The sequence below is a fragment of the Leptodactylus fuscus genome, chromosome 7, assembly GCF_031893055.1.
Source record: "Leptodactylus fuscus isolate aLepFus1 chromosome 7, aLepFus1.hap2, whole genome shotgun sequence".
Lineage (NCBI taxonomy): Eukaryota > Metazoa > Chordata > Amphibia > Anura > Leptodactylidae > Leptodactylus > Leptodactylus fuscus.
The window spans coordinates 65124196-65147374 of NC_134271.1; positions in this window are offsets into that span (position 1 = coordinate 65124196).

A 23179-nucleotide genomic window follows, 5' to 3' on the forward strand; every position below is an offset into this window, starting at 1 on the left:
GCCATCATGTCAATATGGACCAAACTCTCTGAGGAATGGTTCCAGCACCTTGTTGAATCTATGCCACGAAGAATTGAGACAGTTCTGAAGGCAAAAGGGGGTCCAACCCGTTACTAGCATGGTGTACCTAATAAAGTGGCCGGTGAGTGTACATATGAGGCCCCAACATCTAAGACACTCTTCGCTACTACTGATCGTCCTGTACTTTGCGAACAGAAAACAAGCTATAAATGTGACATATGTCAGAACCATTCTTGCATTCCTTCACGGTTACTTAAATCCACAGCAGAAGACCAGCCCTACATCACCAGGGACTGGAGCCAATTACAACTCAACAATGCAGTTTTACTTATTTGCTTTATCCCAGATCTAATTGAGTGACACAATCAACATCGCTGCCATTGGCAAGCAAGGCTTAAATTATGGCTGAGTTTGGGGTAATTATTGAATGCAACAACGTATTGAAACAACAAATGCTGATTTTTCTTCATATCCCAGTGTTAATTGAATGACATAATCAGTAATGTTCTGAGACGAAGGATGAATTAGTGGGTGCTCGGTAATTAGGAACTATGTCACCACATTAAATCTAGTGCTTAGCAAAGTGTAGAGAAGTGTACAGCACTCCGCTTTTATGATGTATAAGCTCCTTATAGCATGGAGATTGTATAATTAATACAAGTCGTGCTGATACATCATCTATCATTGTAATTGTATTTCCATCATGGTTAGCACTGATGATGTTGGCAGATTATGGAGGTTCTTAGTTAACAAGAATGAGCAAAGCTTTTCATTTTCTGTCCTCAATTAACCTTTTCATGAGAGGAAGAAGAAAACAAAAGAAGAAAATACAAAGTCTCGCCACAAGTTGTGATTGAATGAGTCTGACCCCGAAGGGGATGTAACTTGTCATTAAATGGGAGGGGTAATATAAGTGAAGTAATCAATATCACCAGAAGACAGCAAAAGTACGGCAGAGTAGTCGTACTAGCCAGGTCGGTAATCAGGAGATCACATAGTTTCTAAGGGTGAGACAAGATGTAGTCAAACAAGTCGGGTTTATACACTGGAGGTCACATGGTACAGAAGGGTGAAGCAAGCGGGTAGTCAGGCAAGCCGAGTCATACATAGGAGGTCACGGAGTATAAAGTCGCAGGTCAAGGAAAGGTGGTCTGGGAGGCAAGCAGGGTCATACACAGGAGGCCAACAGACACACAATGGAGGACAGGAAACCAGGTCAGGAGGGGGCGGAGCCGAGGGGGCTTGGCGGCTCAAAGGGGGTGGGGCGACATGAAGGGGGTGGGGCTTACCCCCTGGAGGGGCGGGGCTTAGCGCCGTTCGCAGGCAGAGAGCAGGCACGGAGAAGACCTGCTCTCTGCCTGAGCGTGAGGGGAGGCTGCTGGAGCAGCGCTGCTCCAGTGGCCTCCCCAAACCACCGCTCGGTGCTAATCCAGTCCAGGACAGCTTGTCCTGGACTGGCTTAGGCAAGCAAAAATGCCGCCCTCCCTGGGGCCCTGGCATAGTGCCGCCTGAAGCGATCGCTTCAGGTCGCCTCATGGGAAGTGCGGCGCTGCCCCCTGACCCAGAAATCCGCACTCTGGTCTCGGGAGGAGACCAGCAACCCACGCAGACTATTGTGAAGGTTCCGGTTCTCTCTCTGAAGGACTCGGAAGCACCAGATCCAGCACAGATAGAGGAGCGGGCCACCAGCCTCCGCACCCAGTAGCAGAGGCTCTGGTCCGGCTCATAACACAATTCCCATCTTTCTCATCTGCTCTAAATATAAATCCATACAATGTTTTAGATTACATTTCACAATCCTTGTGATTGGCAGATGACTGCTTGAACAAAATTTGGTCAGATGTCTTAAAGGTTAGAGACACATATTAACCCCTTAGCGACCTTTGACGTACTATTACGTCATGGACGCGAGGTACTTCGCGCACCATGAAGTAATATTACGTCATGGTGATTCCGCCCGCTCACTAGCTGAGCGGGCGGAATCGGAACTGAGTGATAGCTGTTACTGACAGCTATCACCCTTTTCCATAACCTCCGGTCGGTACTTTTACCGATCGGAGGTTTTAACCCTTTGATTGCGATGGTCAAACATGACCACCGCAAACAAAGGGTGCCACGATCTCTCCCCCCCCCCCCCCCCCCCCGCCGGCACCCCCCGGACCGAGATCGGGGGGTGCCGGTATCTGTAATACGTAGTCTGGGGTCTGGTTAGTGACCCCAGACAGCCCTGAGCACTCACTTACCTGGTGATGCTCCCGGCGTCTTCTGGAAGTGAGCTGTCCCGTCCGCACAGCTCACTTCCTGTGTCTAGAGTGAGACACGTGCAGGCTGTCACTGCAGCCTGTGTCTCAGTCTAGAGTAGAGAATCAGTGATGCAATCTTCACTGATCCATGTGTCCCATAGGGACACAAGAACAAGTAAAAAAAAAAGTGTAAAAAAAAAAATAAAGTATTTGAAAACAATTAATAAAGTTATAAAGTCCCAAAAATCCCTTTTTTCTATAAAAAATGAATTATGTAAAAAAAACACAAAAAATTAATAAAAACAATACATATTTGGTATTGTCGCGTCCGTAACAACCTGTACAACAAAACTGAAACAATATTTAATGTACACAGTGAACGGCGGTAAAAAATAACGGAAAAAACCCGCCGGAAGTAGTGATTTTTCGCCATCTCACCTTACAAAATGTGCTATAAAAAGTGATCAAAAAGTCATATGCACCCCAAAATAGTACCAATAAAATGCACAGGTTGTCCCGCAAAAAATAAGCCCTCAACCAACACTGTCAAGCGAAAAATAAAAATGTTACGCCTCTCAGAAGATGGCGATGCAAAAATCACTGATTTATGTCCCCAAATGTGTTTTTGTTCTGCAGACTTAGTATCGCATAAAAAAATAACATAAATGAGGTATCGCCGTAACCGTACCAACCCGCAGAATAAAGGTCACATGTTACTTATACTGTACGCTGCATGGCGAAAAATGTAAAAGGTAAAACTCAATACCAGAATTGATTTTTTCTCTTTTAAATCCAGCAAAAAAAGAGTTAATAAAATGTAATCAGTAAGTTTTAGGCACCCCAAGATGGTGTCATTACAAAATACATCGCATCCCGCAAACAACAAGCCCTTATATGGCCACGTCAGCAGAAAAATAAAGAAAATATAGCCTCTACCAATGTGAAGACAAAATCACGCAAAATCGCCAAATCATTAGAACACAACTGGGTGCGGCAGGCAGGGAATGTATAAGCTGTGCAAGCGAATATCAGGGGACACCCTATATTTACAGCTTATGAGAGAAAATATACCAGAAGTGACCCCCAAAGTGACCCCAGTGTGACTCCCCCAATCATAGGAGCTACTGGGGGTACAGTAGGGAATTTAGTGTCTGCAATGTCCTCCGCACCGCTTATATATTCCCTCTTCGCCATCCGCTGTGCAGTCACGTCCGGGATACTAATACTCACTACACCCCCTGATAAATTATTTTAGGGGTGCAGTTTTCAAACTGCGGTCACTCCTTTGGGGAATCCACTTTTCTGGTACCTTACAGGCTCTACAAACATGACATGGCGTCTAGATACCAAACATCTGAATCTGTACTCCAAAAGCCGCATCGCGCTCCTTCCCTTCTGCCCCCTGCTGTGTGCCCAAACTGCAGTTTATGCCACATGTATGACACTGGTGTAACCGGGGTAATGTCATATGTGAGTATAAACTGATATTAGGGCACATATATGACACTGGTGTACCCCGGATAACGTACGTAATGTCATATGTGGGTATAAACTGATATTAGGGCCCAGCCAGACACAGAAGGGAAGAAGGTTATTTGGTTTTTGGAGCACAGACTTAGACGGTTTGGTTTTTGGATGCCATGGCACTTTTGCAGAGACTCTAAAATTTCCCCTACAAAATGGGGTCACTTCTTGGGGAATTCCAGTTTACTGGCACCTCCAGGGCTCTGCAAAAACAACATAGCGCCCAGGAAGTCCCTCTAAATCTGTACCCCAAAAGCTAAAAAGCGCAGTGCTCCTTCCCTTCTGAGCCCTGCTGTGCGCCCAAGCAGCAGTTTATACCCACATATATAATTTTTTTGCCCCTCGGGAAGGCCCACTTAATAGTTTTAGGAGTGCAGGTCTCTGACAACACAAAGTGGGTGCAATGCATTGGATACCAAAATGGCATATTTCTTTAAAAATTTCAATTTTTGGGAAGCATTTTTAGTCTCAAAATCATAATACCACTTGATACATTCCTTGACGGGTGTAGTTTCTAAAATTGGGTCACTTTTGAGGGGTTTCTATTGTATTGATACTTTAGGGGCTCAGCAAATGCGACATGGCACCTCAAAACTATTCCAGCAATATATGCCCTCCAAAATCCAAATAGCGCTCTTTCCATTCTGAGCCCCAACATGTACCCATACAGCAGATTATGATCCCATATGGGGTATTGCCATGTTCAGGGGAAATTGTGGGGGGCTCTTAATTCTCTAACTACTTGCAAAAATTAAAAATATGGCGCTAAATGGACGATTTATTGGAAAAAAAGTAATTTTTCATTTTCACACCTCAATGGTAAAAAAATCTGTGAAACACCTGTAGGGTCCAAGTGCTCACTAAACCCCTTGATAAATTCCTTGAGGGGTCTAGTTTTCAAAATGGGGTCGTTTTGGGGGGGGGGGGTTTCCACTGTTCTAGCACTTCAGGGGCTCTCCAAATGCAACATGGTGCCTGAAACAGATTTCAGCTAAATTTGCCCTCCAAAATCCCAATAGCGATCCTTCAGCTCTGGACTTTACAGTGTGCCCATACATCACTTTACATCCACATGTGGGGCATTTCTGTAGTTGGGGCAAAGTGCTTGACAATTTGTGCGGTGCATTTTCTTTTTTAACCCCTTGTGGAAATGCATAATTTGGGGTTAAAGCTACATTTTATAGCAAAAAATGTCACTTTTCCTTTTGTTGGGCCAATTCTGTTACACTCCTGTAGGGTCAAAGGGCTCACTAAACCCCTTGGTAAATTCCTTGAGGGGTATAGTTTCCAAAATGGGGTGACATTTTGGGGGTTTCCACTGTTTTGGCACATTGGGGGCTCTGCAAAAGGGACATGGTGCCTGAAAAGTATTCTAGTAAAATCTGGCCTACAAAATCCAATTAGCGCTCCATCCGTTCTGAGAGCGACCGTGTGCCCGTACATTAGGGTACCAGCACATACGGGGTATTGTCGTGTTCAGGAGAAATTGTGTAACAAAATGTGGGGTGCAGTTTCTCCTTTAACCCTTTGTGAAGATGAAAAATTTGGGGCTACAGTGACATTTTATTATAAAAAAAGTAATTTTTCATTTTCACATCTCAATGGTAAAAAAATCTGTGAAACACCTGTAGGGTCCAAGTGCTCACTATACCCCTTGATAAATTCCTTGAGGGGTCTAGTTTCCAAAATGGGGTGACATTTTAGGGTTTTCCACTGTTTTGGCACCTTGGGGGCTTTGCAATCGGGGCATGGCGCCTGAAAAATATTCTAGCAAAATCTGGCCTACAAAATCCAATTAGTGCTCCATCCGCTCTGAGAGCGACCGTGTGCCCGTACATTAGGGTACCAGCACATATGGGGTATTGTCGTGTTCGGGAGAAATTGTGTAACAAAATGTGGGGTGCAGTTTCTCCTTTAAACCTTAGTAAATGTGTAAATTCTAGGGCTAAATGAATATATTAGTGACAGAAATTGAAAAATGTAAATTTGACCTCCATTTTGTTTTAATTGTTGTGAAATGCTGAAAGGGTTAAGAAACTTTCTAACTGCTGTTTTAGATTCTTTCAGGAGTGCAGTTTTTAGAATGGGGTGACGGTACTATTCCGTTATCGGGCCAGCAGCAGCGCAGTTCAGCAGCAGCTTTCGGGACAGCAGTTCAGCAGCGGGAATTACAATGACATCCGAGGACTGCTGGCCCGATGCTTGTGCCCAGTAACCAGTACATCGATGACCCCCCTCCCCCATCCTTCTCCTCCTGCCAGTGCTGCCCCCCAGCTCTCCTTACATCTTCCCCGTACCCTCTCCCCGCCACACGACTAGGCCTCACCTCAGCGCTAGTACCGAGACCGAAAGGAAAGACACCGGGGCTCAATCCAGGCCCTGACAAGAAACACGCCGACTATAGGAACGGTGAGCTACAGCGAGCCGGAGGGACAAACTTTCTGCAGCGTCCGGCGGCTATCTAGTAGCATTCATTGCTCAAGATTTACGGTGAGGCCTATTACAGGGAGAGGGTACGGGGCAGATGTAAGAAGAGCTGGGGGGCAGCACTGGAAGGAAGAGGAGGATGAGGGCATCGATCGATGTACTGCCTACTACACACAAGCACGGCCTCTATCATCGGGCCAGCATCGGCTTAGTCATGTGGCGGGGAGAGGGTACGGGGTAGATGTAAGGAGAGCTGGGGGGCAGCACTGGAAGGAGGAGGAGATGGAGGGGGGGTCATTGATGTACTGGCTACTGGGCACAAGCATCGGGCCAGCAGTCCTCGGATGTCATTGTAATTCCCGCTGCTGAACTGAACTGCTGTCCCGAAAGCTGGTGCTGAAATGCGCTGCTGCTGGCCCGATAACGGAATAGTACCGGGGTGACTTTTGGGGGGTTTTATTAGAGAGGCCTTTCAAGTTCCCTTCAGAACTGAACTGGTCCCTTGAAAAATGTGTTTTGGAAATTTTCTTGAAAATTTGGAAAATTACTGCTTGACTTGTAAGCCTTATAATATCTGAAAAAAATGAAAGGGTGCTTAAAATTTGATTGCTACATAAATCAGAGACATGGTTAATTATATTTATGAAAAAATTCGGGTAGTATGACTTTCTATTTGAAAGGCTTGCAATTTCAAAGTTTGAAAACTGCATTTTTTTCAACATTTTCACCAAATTTCCTATTTTTTCATAATTAAAGACAAAACATATCAACGAAAATTTACTACTGACATGAAGTACAATGTGTTACGAAAAAAGAATCTCAGAATCACTTGTGTAAGTTAAAGCATCTCAAAGTTATCGCCATTTAAAGTGACACATGTCAGATTTGAAAAAAGAGGCCTGGTCCTTAAGTCACTTTTGGGCTGTGTCTCTAAGGGGTTAAGGTTAAAAACCAAAATTCATGTATTACTATATTCTATTTGTCCCCTCTTGCTATGATGGCAAACTAAAATGGCAGAGCAATGCATTCTTTAAAACTGTTTTTCCAAAAAAATCTGTCAGGTTAGTGACAATTGCTAATATATAGTGAGTGACCCTGGAATAACTGTGAACTGTTTTTCTTTACATTTCTAGGCATTACCTTTATAATAACATAGCTGATAAGGTTGAATAAAGACACAAGTCCAGACTATAAATCTACCTCAATCTTATTGATCCAGAGGAAGGCAAAAAAAAAAACCCATGAGGCGGACGCCAAGTGTCCTTTATTAGGGGAAAGATCCCTTTCCAACTCCAAGTTGTCAGCATCATGTGGCAGTGAGTTTAATAGTCTCACCCCTCTTACTGTACTGTCAGCGACTATGGTAAATCCTTCTTTCCCGCAGATATTGTCATGGTTACAGATATAGGTGTAAAGAGATCATTAGAAAGATCTATGTACTGTCCATATACTGAATTGTAAATAGATCATTCTCCTTCCCCCATATAAACAAGCCATAACTAGAGCCCGTTATGGGACAAGAGTTTTTCTTTTGTCATTTAAACCCTGTGGCTGCTTAGTTCCAAGTGAACCCATATCAAAGATCCAATATAAAAGATGTTTTGTAGACTTTAAGCCTAACAATTTAAGCTTGATCTCTTGACCCAGAGATGAAAATGATAGTACTCTGAGAGACTGGCTTATAGAACATTCAGTCAAAACCTTGGAAGGCTCAGAAGTATTACACCGCTCTGCATGTCACACTAATAAATAATTCCTTAAATCTTAAAATAACACTATGGATTAAAAGGGGATTGTGAGGAGAAATCCCAGCGGGAGGGCTATGTATCAAGCAGAGGTCCTATGCAAATCACCAATCAATGTTAGAGGCTGGAGGAAATCATCGGAGACAAGTCTCAAACACCACCGCTTATCTGTGGGAAAGAAAGAATCCGGTGGAATATAGAAATTGATACAAGACATTATTAAACGTTCATGAACATTGCATTCGTCAATTCCTTTTATTGTTAAATAAACATCTCCCCGCTTCCGCGCACTCAAAGTATTAAGGTGGCCACAGCTGATTCCAGGCTCTTTGATGCATTGAAGCTCAGCGCATCAACATATCTCATTTACATTTTATTGAGCATAACACGCATCCCCTTAGAATTTTATATCCGCTGCTTGACGTGGCGGGCACATTGCTGTGCCAGTCTGCCTTTTTATCTCTGTATTGTAATCCTAATCCTGAGACCAATAAATAAACGCCAAGTGTTACAACTGAATCAATGCCTACACGGCTAATAATTCAAGAAACCATTGCTCGGCATTGTAATTAGGCCCTTGGAGTGAAATATTTTTTTAGGGTTGTACGGTGTAACCTCGGTATGATTTATGTTGCTGCTATGAGAAGTAGAGGACATGTATAGCTCACGGGTATGCAAAGCCAATGTCGGCACCTTTGCTATAGTACTTGAGGCAGCACATGGCTCCAGTAAGTGCGCAGCTAATAGTCTGTAGCTATAAGGAGTTCTGTTACACCTGAGATATAACACCTGAGTGGACCCAAAGACCCCTGTCTCACATAATCACATTTTATTCAGATTGGGGTCTAAAAGCTTTCAAAGGGCGATTTAGTACTGACTTGTATCTGGTATGGAATATTTTACATTTGGTCAATAAAAGCTAGATATACGATTTACACAAAAAAAGATATACCATAAAGATTTACATAATCCTCCCATTGGGGCTCACTATCAAAATTCTGTCCATCAACATCACTGGCTGCCAATAAGCTAAAGGTGTATTCCCATGAAGATAACCATCCTTACATCTGTAGACAATGAAAAGTCTAAGGCAACATTTGGAAGGTGGGGGTCAATTAAATTAAAAAAAAATGATAAACCGAAAAAAATAGCTGTGATGGTAAAGAGTTAATATTGTAAGATGCACTAGAAATATATAGAGGTTTCAGGCTCTTTAAGGGTCTGTTCACGTGGAATTCTCTTCATTTTCCGCTGCTGGCATCTTCGCTGAGGTCTAGCCATGACGTGATGCAGTGCATCAGCATTCTATCATGTCATCCCACTCCTGATTAGGCCTATTCATCCGGTAGTCTTGAGCTGTTGACGCCGCGGCTGAATCAGCCACGGAATCCATGGCAAGATTGAGCAGGATGCTTCTTTTTTCCGTGTCCTGCTATGATTTCTGCCTCCCTTTGCCCCCAAATTCACAGCAAATTCCTCCATGTGAACAGACCCTAATAATTCTTGGGAGGTCCTGTGTGCCATAAATGACACCTACACAAACCAGGGGCTGATGAATGTTTCAGCCACAACTTCTGGTGCAAGTTCTGTTAAGTCTACCAGGCATCATTGTCACTGCCTCCATTCCCAAATTGCCCTGTATGCAAAAAACTGCCATATTTCATATTAAAGCCCCCAATGTATACCTTCATTGTTTACTGACTGTACAGCCCTTATTACACAAGGCGATGTGCTGCAGACGAACATTTTTTTTTCCTGCCAAAAGCAAACATTTGGCACCACTATTAGGCTTATAATTGGGAATGAGCACTTGAACAAGCGTTCGCTCCTGATAATTGCTTGCTAAATCGCCGTGTCTGATAGGGGCTTACCCTTCGTCACATCTGCTTTCAGTATTCCGTTCGGGGAGTCCACATGGGGACCTCCCGAATGGACTACCGAACGCAACTGGAAGCGCTGTGCAGTAAAAGCACAAAGACCCCATAGACTATCATATGGTCCGTGTGCTTGCCCCACGCTGCCCGCATGAATCATGCGAGCAGGAAAGCAGATTGTTAAATACTTTCCTGTCCGCATGATCCCTGCGGAGATCTGGCAGCAAGCACATGGACCCCATTATAGTCTATAGGGTCCGTGTGCTTTCACTGGCACACCGCTTGCAGTTGTGTTCGGTATTCCGTTCGGGGGGTCCTCATGCAGACTCCCCTGGATGTAATCCAAATTCAGATGTGAACGAGGCCATAGGGAGCTTTCACGTGATGTAACGCTGCGCTCATTCTGATCGTAAAAACACGTTCAGAATGAGCGCGTAAAAAGCAGCTCCCATTGACTTGAATGGGAGCCGGCATACGTGCGCTCCCCATTGAAATCAATGGGAGGCTTTTTTCCCTATGCTTTCAATGTGCGTAATACATTGAAAGCATAGGGAAAAAAGCCTCCCATTGATTTCAATGGGGAGCGCACATATGCCGGCTCCCATTCAAGTCAATGGGAGCTGCTTTTTACGCGCTCATTCTGAACGTGTTTTTACAATCAGAATGAGCGCAGCATTACATCGTGTGAAGGCTCCTTTAAGGAAAACATGGCTGAGTTTCTGACAAGTCCAAGACCACAGAAACTTCCTGCATTGTTGGTCATATATACTGACAACCTATTAGGTCAAAAGACTGTCAACCACTAAGATGTTTTGAGAAAATCCTTGAATTCCTGCATATGTTTATCTTTTATTTGTCTACAAATTTAAATATAGTTATTTTCATAGGTAGAACCCTTCAAAGAACAACTCTAGGCAAATATAAAAAAAAGTTTCTTATGTTTGCATATTCATATGTACAAGTATGTTGATTGGGAGCATATCATAATGATGGTTAAGAAACAAGATTTCTAAATCTAATTTGTGGCTGAATGGATTTGAAAAGTGGCAACCACATTTTGTGCGCAACAAATGTGTTGAAAGTTGCTGTCACTTTCCTTTCTTCACTCCTCCTGGCAGCTCATGAAAAGTAAATAAGCCAGCAAGGAGCAATAGTGAGCACAAAGAATTCTGCCAGAGTTTATGAAATGTGAACTCCAGTCTCAGGAATGATAGGAGGCATCTTCATAATTAAAAAAGAATATTCAGCAAAAAAAACTTTTTCGTGCAATAGTAATTGTAACTGGAATGCTGTTTTCAGTATGCTGTTGGTATGTAGAAGAAAAGTAAGGGGGTCAAGCCTTGCAGATAAAGGAAAAGAATATAAATTCCAACATAACGCAGCATTAATAATCACCGTTATATAATACAGTGGGGGAGATTTATTAAGATTAGCGTATCATTTCTTAACCCCTTCGACATGGATTATTCATTACGGTGGATGTTGAGTCTTTAAAAGGGTTATCCATTTTCTAACATTGACATCCTATTCTTGGTGACATCTATCGCTCTTCTGTGACGGCATTGTTGGGGATATCAAGCGGTCCCCGTAATAAGAGTATGTTGCAGAGTTCCAAATTAAATAACAGGCCTGGATGATCTCACCCATCCTTTAGCCTGGAGAAGCCACACACACAACTGATAGTGTATCAAGTGAGTTCTGATTTTAATAGTGCAATAAGGTAGTTTAAATACAATACAGACAAAAGTAGGTTGGACTATTCTAATGACATAACATTGTAGAGTTTTAACATAAACCTGGCACATGACTATTGGCTAAAGGCTCAATGTATTTTGCATCTCATTATAGCTTTCCAAACTAGGATGGACTTTGTCCTTAAACACAGAAAGTTTCAAAATACTTATGTGTGAACTAACATCTCATATCATGACAAGATAGAGAAGATTACATGCTGGTGCCAATCAATTCCAACCTTGAAGATAACGAATAGGCTACATAAACTCTAAGTATATACACTCTACACACTCTAAGTGTATATATCAGTAAAAGAGATAAGAGATATACAAATAGTCAGCTGCATCTTCAAAAGATGAGACCCTTGAGATAGACAAAGATAAGGATTCATCCACACAGCATTCCTTAACCACCCAAAAGGGCCTTTTGAACTTTAAACAGACATACTCATACACTTTATATGAAAAAAGTATCAAGATGGCTGACAAAATACAAAGATGGAGGACTTAACTCTAACAGCATCAACCCGGGGGTCATGGTTGAGGCTTGAAGCCCAAATGAGGTAACAGAAATTGACTATGAATGTTTGGGTTTTTTTCCACCTCCCGAGTAGGCATTTTAGTTTGTCCGAGTCAAATCTCTATTTGTTCTGTTTTGTAAAAAAAAAATAAACAATTTGGAATATTCAAAATGAACGGATTCTCCCATCTCTATTCCTAATCAGTTTTATTTGATGATATCACTAGAAATAACACAGGGAGAATTGTTTACTCGTGGCCGGGGTCGCCAGTGCCTTCACTTGTGTAAGTAAATAAGAAATCCTGATTTCTGGGCTTTTAGTACTTGCACAGGAAGTAGCAAAACCGCACAGGCTGTAATGACATGCAGGTAAAATAAATCACTTACCCCTGGTTCACATCTGCATTTGGTAATCTGTTCGGGAAGTCCGCATGGGGACCCCCTGAATCGACTACCGAACGCACTGCCAAGTGGTGTGCAGTGAAAGCACACAGACCCCATAGACCAGACCTGGGCAAAGTCCGGCCCCCGGGCCATATCTGGCCCTCTGACTGATTACTATCTCTCTATGTAAACACACAGATAACACTGAGTCCATTCTAAGCATGTGCATATTATCTGATCTGCAGAAGGATTGTGTGTACCATTCAGCCGGGGGAGAGGGGGAGGAGAAATACAGAAAGTGAGAAGCAGACACTGTTAGCAGATGGCTGATACATTGAGATGGGAAAACCCCTTTAAGGGCATTGATCAATATTAACTGGCCACTGTGAATTGCAATATGGGACATTAAAGGTGTTGTCCAGTACCTGCAAATAATTGACATGTTCACAGTTGCACATTTATGTGTAGCACATTTCTACTATTCTACTATCCTAGTAAGACTAAGTTCACATCTGTGGAGACTTTGCTGCATAAAGCGCCAGAAATTGTTTTTTCTATCTGCCAGTTTCAGTATAAAAATGGCACTTGGCGGACCTCATGATAGTATATGGGATCTGCTGGTATCTGCAAATAACCACAATTTAATTTTTGGGATGTCCATCGTCGAGCCGGGGCGTAGTTGTGAACCTAGTCTAAACCAGCAGTTTTCAATTTAATATCCGTCAGCGCACGTGTCACATGCATTGTTATGTGCTACTTACTACTACAATGAAAAACTGTATGTAGTTCTTCGGTTAAAAAGTGCTGCGTAAGCCGCACTTATAATACATCATAGCTAATCTCTAACACAAGCTATTGTGTGGATCTGCAAACTAGAGGAGTCTAGGTCTTTTAAGGGCGAGGAACAAGAGGGTGGGTGTGTTTATTCGGCTGCCTCAAAAAGTTTTACACAAGTAAATATTGAAACTGCTTTAATAAAGGCAATGTTATAATGCCTGCTGAGATCTCTTTGTTATTTCTCCTATTACAGGTAGCTGAACCCAGAAACCAATTGAGATATATGAGACTTGCAGACTTCATGTGACCTGACCTTGTTTGTCACATGAAGACGACTATTGAATGTTCCTCATTAACATTCATATTCAGGACATTGAATAGGAAGACAAACAGAGCTTTCTACCTCTGGGGTAATTACAGCCTATTGCTTTCACATCGCAAAGGTTCATCCAGTGATTCCTGGAAATGATAAGTAGAAAGAATTGTCACAATGTAACCAGAGGTCTTCATTCTACAGTTGATGGGAGATTTCTCTACAGTTCAACAATAAATCAGAATTACAGTAATGAAGACTTTATTGCCTTATGGTGTATAATATATTGTACTTTACAGAATACACTGTTCACTTCAATCATAACATTAAAGCCACTGAGAGGTGATGTGGATAACAGAGGTTATCTTATTACAATGGCAAGTATCAAGGAGTGGGATATATTACGTATCACCCAAACGGTCACTTCTTGAAGTTGATGTGTTGAAAGCAGGAAAAATGGGCAAGCATGAGGTACAGAATGACTTTTACAAGACCTGAACTGTGATAGCTATTGTCCTTCTCAAAAACTGCACGTCCTGAGGGATATTCAATGTATGTACTGATTAGTAGGATCAAAAGCTGTCCAAGGACAATTGGTAAACCAGCATCAGTATGACGCATGGTATAATGCTCCACAGTGGCCACCACATAATATAATGCTCAACAGTGGTCACCACACAGTATAATATGCTCCACAGTGGCCACCGCACAGTATAATGCTCCACAGTGACCCCTGCACAATATAATATGCTCCACAGTGGCCTCTGCACAGTATAAAATGCTCCACTATGGCTTCTGCACAGTATAATATGTTCCACAGTGGCCCCCACATAGTATAATGCTCCAAAGTGGCCCCGGCACAATCCTGCAGGCAAAGCTCATATTATACAGTGCTACATGTCAGCCAGCACCAGCCTTATTACACTGTTTCATTCTGGAAGCTCCAGACTCAGGATGTCATTGCCGTTTGGCACTTGCTCTTTGTGATGTGCGCAGCCCACTGTATTGTGCATGCGAGGGATGTCCCAGGTACAGAGCTGCCAGAAGGAACTGGTAAGTATAATGGGGCTGGGGGACGAGTCCTTTCCACTGACGCTGCATTTGTGGATATGGATTAGACTGAGCCCCAGAAATGTCAGTGGAAAGGCGAAAAATTGAATATAAGTAGGTCACATGACCAAAATATATTACAGTAAAACAAAGAAAGATTGTTAATTAATGTAATTTAGACAGTTGGAGGGGGGCAGGGGGACCTTAAGTTTAAAATATACATTTATCCCGAACAACCCCTTTAAATAACCTGATAAATTTATTATCTGGGTCAATATGATTAAGCTGAAATTTGTATATTTTATAGATAGATAGATAGATAGATAGATAGATAGATGCACAGAAAAAGTTGACTAACTGTATATGCTGTACATTACATTACTTACTTTGCATTGATCCTGAGTGTTATAATTTGGAGTTACATTCACAATTCTGCTAGTTGACATTGGAAACGATTCCTATTCTAGTGGTCAGTTTAGGGTTACTTTATAGTGTACCAGTAAGTAAACATTTATCGCACATTGTATGACAATTACAATGCCTCAACCAGTGGCGTAACTAAAGGCTTAAGGGCTGTGGTGCAAAAGTCCAACTTGGGCCCCCCATAGCAATTTGTTCCCTATTTGTGCTATAACCTTCCCCCAGAGAATCCGTCCTTTGACCATTTGCTCCTTTTGCCATAAAAAGGTTATTTTTTTCCTCCTTTTGACAGTAGAATCTTCTCACTCCAGTTTACGAGAGGACAGGGATAAATTTACAATGCAGAAACTGCCAGCCATTAAAGAGATTCAGAAAGGAGAAGAAAGAAGTTTAATCAGACTTCATGTGGTGAGGGTGATCTATGGACACCCTGACTTATGGAGCCAGTGGCAGGTGAGACCACTGCGAACCCTTTAGGTTATGCTAGTAATTATGGGTCCCCTAAGGATCCCAGAATTGGGTGCAATTACATCCTCTGCACCCCTTCAAATTACGCCCCTGGCCTCTGCCTTTCTATCTGAGAAGCTTCATGTGATTATGGCCATAACACTTGTGTACCACATATATGTATGGTCTAATTAATACAAAATAAATAAGTAAAAATCACACATTTTCCTCTGTTGTCTTCATGCTCTGTCTGCTTGTACGCCTTGCTCAGATTCCACAAACAAACATTCCTTTCTTCTTTTTTTTTTTTTTGTGCCCTTCAAATGCACCCAAGATAAGCAATGTGCGCCATTTCCCTCATCTCAGCCTTCACATCTGTCCTGCTTCTTCTTTGTTTAAAAGACATAGGAGAAAAAATATTTATCTGCATTATAAGTGACAGGCGTGATAGGACCTCTCTCGGCTCCCTCTGAACACATCTGTGAGGATATTCTTGTTTCCCTGATAAATATGTAAACAGGTTATTTACAGAGAGGCCAGATCCATTAAAAAGCAAAATAAAAGGTAAACTTTTTAGAAGGTGTTTATCAGTTGCTGAGCATATTTTTGGCAAGAGAATAAATCTCAGCGGGATGCACCTTGAAACGTAGGACAAACTCCCCATGATCTCCTCTCGTCTCCTGGTTTCAGAACAGCAACATTTTTATTAAATGACAAGGAGGAAACAAGACTAAGGAAATAATACAGAACACAAAATCTGGAGGCAGCGTTCATGGTTTTCCTGGCTGGTCAATGTTTTGCATAATCATATTGTCTGGTAGTATAAGCGAAAACATTAGGGTGACATAGAAATAAGGAAAAAAAAGGTTTCGATGCTAGCCTAAGGCTATGGACTATTGTGAAATATGGGTTGTTTTTGTGACATGGCCCCTTTCATATATTTACACAAATACCCAATAATATAACATTGTCTTATGACAGTAATATTGGAATGGCATTAATATGAGAAATAAGGTTAAACATACGGTAGGTTTATGAGGTTCTTAATGTGAGGCACATGAAATAGATACATTAAAGGAAGTCTACCACCTCCCTCAAACCTGTTTAACCTGCCCCATAGTGATATAGATGCTGTAACATTTATAAAAAATCATGGCTTTTTATGTTTGAGAGTGCCATTGACTCCTAGAAAATGAAGTTTTTTTTTCCTTGTGGCCTGTGGCACAGTCGGCTCTGCCCGAAGCCTAGAAGTTTGACCTCAGTGCTGGAAGAAGACGTGTGAAGAGGCCATTGCTGAAGAAGATGGAGGCGGCGCTGGAGAGCATTGGGGACACCCCCAGTGCTGTTTGAGCACTGGGGCCCACCCCCAGTGCTGTGAGAAAACTCATTTGCATACCGACGAAAACTGATTTTTACCGAACGGTGGCGCTGAGAAGACATCTAAAGGTAGGAGAAGAATAGCCTTTCTTAAGGCTATTTCTACGTGTTAGTCACAAAAAATTGCATTTTAATGATAGGATCACTTTAACACAGAATTAATATATTCTTAACTTTTTGGTTAATTTTATCCCTTTCCAACTTCACAATATCTGGGTCACCAGATGCAGAATGTCTAAAGAGTCCTCAAAGAGCTCTGTGTAATGTTTCAAAAATGACTTCAAGATCAAAGTGACATATCACATTTTACTTATTTATTTTTATTTGCTCACAAATTTATCTGCTTCATAAAGATGGCTATGCAGTGAGGAACTCGAAGGCTGTGATGATAACTTAGAAGTGACAGAGACGATGTCAGTGAAATATCATAAAAAACATATCACGCTGAAGACTTGAACATTTTAGGTGTTATTTCAGATGCCTCCAAGGCAGTAAACTATAAAAAGAATTTCGACTTCTACACCTTGCAGTGAGTGTGTCTCATTCACGAGCCGAGTGCTGGCTTTTGACGTTTAGATAAATGCTTTGGATTTTGGAGAGAATCAGTTTCCCCTCTGTCTGTTGTCTCTATTGATGTTAATATGGTAGATTGTTATGACTAGAGATGAGCGAACAGTGTTCTATCGAACTCATGTTCGATCGGATATTAGGCTGTTCGGCATGTTCGAATCGAATCGAACACCGCGTGGTAAAGTGCGCCATTACTCGATTCCCCTCCCACCTTCCCTGGCGCCTTTTTTGCTCCAATAACAGCGCAGGGTAGGTGGGACAGGAACTACGACACCGGTGACGTTGAGAAAAGTAGGCAAAACCCATTGGCTGCCGAAAACATGTGACCTCTAATTTAAAAGAACAGCGCCGCCCAGGTTCGCATCATTCTGAGCTTGCAATTCACCGAGGACGGAGGTTTCCGTCCAGCTAGCTAGGGCTTAGATTCTGGGTAGGCAGGGACAGGCTAGGATAGGAAGGAGAAGACAACCACAACAGCTCTTGTAAGAGCTAAATTCCAGGGAGAAGCTTGTCAGTGTAACGTGGCACTGACGGGCTCAATCGCCGCAACCCAGCTTTCCCAGGATCCTGAATGGAATACACTGTCAGTGTATTCCCGTATACCCGATATATACCCCGATACCCGTTCCAACGGTGTGCCCCCCCACCTTCACCCCAGAAATACCCTGCAAGTCCCCTAGCAATAGAATTGGGGCTATATACACCCACAATTTTTACTACTGGTATACAGTGCCATTGTCTGACTGGGAATTCAAAGAATATATTGGGGTTATAAATACCCTCATTTCTTGCTACTGCCATATAGTGCCAGTTTCTGACTGGTAATTCAAAGAATATATTGGGGTTACGTGCACCCACAATTTTTACTACTGGTATACAGTGCCATTGTCTGACTGGGAATTCAAAGAATATATTGGGAATACAAATACCCTCATTTCTTGCTACTGCCATATAGTGCCAGTTTCTGACTGGTAATTCAAAGAATATATTGGGGTTACGTGCACCCACAATTTTTACTACTGGTATACAGTGCCATTGTCTGACTGGGAATTCAAAGAATATATTGGGGTTATAAATACCCTCATTTCTTGCTACTGCCATATAGTGCCAGTTTCTGACTGGTAATTCAAAGAATATATTGTGGTTACGTGCACCCACAATTTTTACTACTGGTATACAGTGCCATTGTCTGACTGGGAATTCAAAGAATATATTGGGAATACAAATACCCTCATTTCTTGCTACTGCCATATAGTGCCAGTTTCTGACTGGTAATTCAAAGAATATATTGTGGTTACGTGCACCCACAATTTTTACTACTGGTATACAGTGCCATTGTCTGACTGGGAATTCAAAGAATATATTGGGAATACAAATACCCTCATTTCTTGCTACTGCCATATAGTGCCAGTTTCTGACTGGTAATTCAAAGAATATATTGTGGTTACGTGCACCCACAATTTTTACTACTGGTATACAGTGCCATTGTCTGACTGGGAATTCAAAGAATATATTGGGAATACAAATACCCTCATTTCTTGCTACTGCCATATAGTGCCAGTGTCTGACTGGGAATTCAAAGAATATATTGGGGTTACGTGCACCCACAATTTTTACTACTGGTATACAGTGCCATTGTCTGACTGGGAATTCAAAGAATATATTGGGATTATAAATACCCTCATTTCTTGCTACTGCCATATAGTGCCAGTTTCTGACTGGTAATTCAAAGAATATATTGTGGTTACGTGCACCCACAATTTTTACTACTGGTATACAGTGCCATTGTCTGACTGGGAATTCAAAGAATATATTGGGAATACAAATACCCTCATTTCTTGCTACTGCCATATAGTGCCAGTGTCTGACTGGGAATTCAAAGAATATATTGGGGTTACGTGCACCCACAATTTTTACTACTGGTATACAGTGCCATTGTCTGACTGGGAATTCAAAGAATATATTGGGGTTATAAATACCCTCATTTCTTGCTACTGCCATATAGTGCCAGTTTCTGACTGGTAATTCAAAGAATATATTGTGGTTACGTGCACCCACAATTTTTACTACTGGTATACAGTGCCATTGTCTGACTGGGAATTCAAAGAATATATTGGGAATACAAATACCCTCATTTCTTGCTACTGCCATATAGTGCCAGTTTCTGACTGGTAATTCAAAGAATATATTGTGGTTACGTGCACCCACAATTTTTACTACTGGTATACAGTGCCATTGTCTGACTGGGAATTCAAAGAATATATTGGGAATACAAATACCCTCATTTCTTGCTACTGCCATATAGTGCCAGTTTCTGACTGGTAATTCAAAAAATATATTGTGGTTACGTGCACCCACAATTTTTACTACTGGTATACAGTGCCATTGTCTGACTGGGAATTCAAAGAATATATTGGGAATACAAATACCCTCATTTCTTGCTACTGCCATATAGTGCCAGTGTCTGACTGGGAATTCAAAGAATATATTGGGGTTACGTGCACCCACAATTTTTACTACTGGTATACAGTGCCATTGTCTGACTGGGAATTCAAAGAGTATATTGGGAATACAAATACCCTCATTTCTTGCTACTGCCATATAGTGCCAGTGTCTGACTGGGAATTCAAAGAATATATTGGGGTTACGTGCACCCACAATTTTTACTACTGGTATACAGTGCCATTGTCTGACTGGGAATTCAAAGAATATATTGGGAATACAAATACCCTCATTTCTTGCTACTGCCATATAGTGCCAGTGTCTGACTGGGAATTCAAAGAATATATTGGGGTTACGTGCACCCACAATTTTTACTACTGGTATACAGTGCCATTGTCTGACTGGGAATTCAAAGAATATATTGGGAATACAAATACCCTCATTTCTTGCTACTGCCATATAGTGCCAGTGTCTGACTGGGAATTCAAAGAATATATTGTGGTTACGTGCACCCACAATTTTTACTACTGGTATACAGTGCCATTGTCTGACTGGGAATTCAAAGAATATATTGGGAATACAAATACCCTCATTTCTTGCTACTGCCATATAGTGCCAGTGTCTGACTGGGAATTCAAAGAATATATTGGGGTTACGTGCACCCACAATTTTTACTACTGGTATACAGTGCCATTGTCTGACTGGGAATTCAAAGAATATATTGGGGTTATAAATACCCTCATTTCTTGCTACTGCCATATAGTGCCAGTTTCTGACTGGTAATTCAAAGAATATATTGGGGTTACGTGCACCCACAATTTTTACTACTGGTATACAGTGCCATTGTCTGACTGGGAATTCAAAGAATATATTGGGAATACAAATACCCTCATTTCTTGCTACTGCCATATAGTGCCAGTGTCTGACTGGGAATTCAAAGAATATATTGGGGTTACGTGCACCCACAATTTTTACTACTGGTATACAGTGCCATTGTCTGACTGGGAATTCAAAGAATATATTGGGGTTATAAATACCCTCATTTCTTGCTACTGCCATATAGTGCCAGTTTCTGACTGGTAATTCAAAGAATATATTGTGGTTACGTGCACCCACAATTTTTACTACTGGTATACAGTGCCATTGTCTGACTGGGAATTCAAAGAATATATTGGGAATACAAATACCCTCATTTCTTGCTACTGCCATATAGTGCCAGTTTCTGACTGGTAATTCAAAGAATATATTGTGGTTACGTGCACCCACAATTTTTACTACTGGTATACAGTGCCATTGTCTGACTGGGAATTCAAAGAATATATTGGGAATACAAATACCCTCATTTCTTGCTACTGCCATATAGTGCCAGTTTCTGACTGGTAATTCAAAGAATATATTGTGGTTACGTGCACCCACAATTTTTACTACTGGTATACAGTGCCATTGTCTGACTGGGAATTCAAAGAATATATTGGGAATACAAATACCCTCATTTCTTGCTACTGCCATATAGTGCCAGTGTCTGACTGGGAATTCAAAGAATATATTGGGGTTACGTGCACCCACAATTTTTACTACTGGTATACAGTGCCATTGTCTGACTGGGAATTCAAAGAATATATTGGGGTTATAAATACCCTCATTTCTTGCTACTGCCATATAGTGCCAGTTTCTGACTGGTAATTCAAAGAATATATTGTGGTTACGTGCACCCACAATTTTTACTACTGGTATACAGTGCCATTGTCTGACTGGGAATTCAAAGAATATATTGGGAATACAAATACCCTCATTTCTTGCTACTGCCATATAGTGCCAGTGTCTGACTGGGAATTCAAAGAATATATTGGGGTTACGTGCACCCACAATTTTTACTACTGGTATACAGTGCCATTGTCTGACTGGGAATTCAAAGAATATATTGGGGTTATAAATACCCTCATTTCTTGCTACTGCCATATAGTGCCAGTTTCTGACTGGTAATTCAAAGAATATATTGTGGTTACGTGCACCCACAATTTTTACTACTGGTATACAGTGCCATTGTCTGACTGGGAATTCAAAGAATATATTGGGAATACAAATACCCTCATTTCTTGCTACTGCCATATAGTGCCAGTTTCTGACTGGTAATTCAAAGAATATATTGTGGTTACGTGCACCCACAATTTTTACTACTGGTATACAGTGCCATTGTCTGACTGGGAATTCAAAGAATATATTGGGAATACAAATACCCTCATTTCTTGCTACTGCCATATAGTGCCAGTTTCTGACTGGTAATTCAAAAAATATATTGTGGTTACGTGCACCCACAATTTTTACTACTGGTATACAGTGCCATTGTCTGACTGGGAATTCAAAGAATATATTGGGAATACAAATACCCTCATTTCTTGCTACTGCCATATAGTGCCAGTGTCTGACTGGGAATTCAAAGAATATATTGGGGTTACGTGCACCCACAATTTTTACTACTGGTATACAGTGCCATTGTCTGACTGGGAATTCAAAGAATATATTGGGAATACAAATACCCTCATTTCTTGCTACTGCCATATAGTGCCAGTGTCTGACTGGGAATTCAAAGAATATATTGGGGTTACGTGCACCCACAATTTTTACTACTGGTATACAGTGCCATTGTCTGACTGGGAATTCAAAGAATATATTGGGAATACAAATACCCTCATTTCTTGCTACTGCCATATAGTGCCAGTTTCTGACTGGTAATTCAAAGAATATATTGTGGTTACGTGCACCCACAATTTTTACTACTGGTATACAGTGCCATTGTCTGACTGGGAATTCAAAGAATATATTGGGAATACAAATACCCTCATTTCTTGCTACTGCCATATAGTGCCAGTTTCTGACTGGTAATTCAAAGAATATATTGTGGTTACGTGCACCCACAATTTTTACTACTGGTATACAGTGCCATTGTCTGACTGGGAATTCAAAGAATATATTGGGAATACAAATACCCTCATTTCTTGCTACTGCCATATAGTGCCAGTGTCTGACTGGGAATTCAAAGAATATATTGGGGTTACGTGCACCCACAATTTTTACTACTGGTATACAGTGCCATTGTCTGACTGGGAATTCAAAGAATATATTGGGAATACAAATACCCTCATTTCTTGCTACTGCCATATAGTGCCAGTGTCTGACTGGGAATTCAAAGAATATATTGGGGTTACGTGCACCCACAATTTTTACTACTGGTATACAGTGCCATTGTCTGACTGGGAATTCAAAGAATATATTGGGGTTATAAATACCCTCATTTTTTGCTACTGCCATATA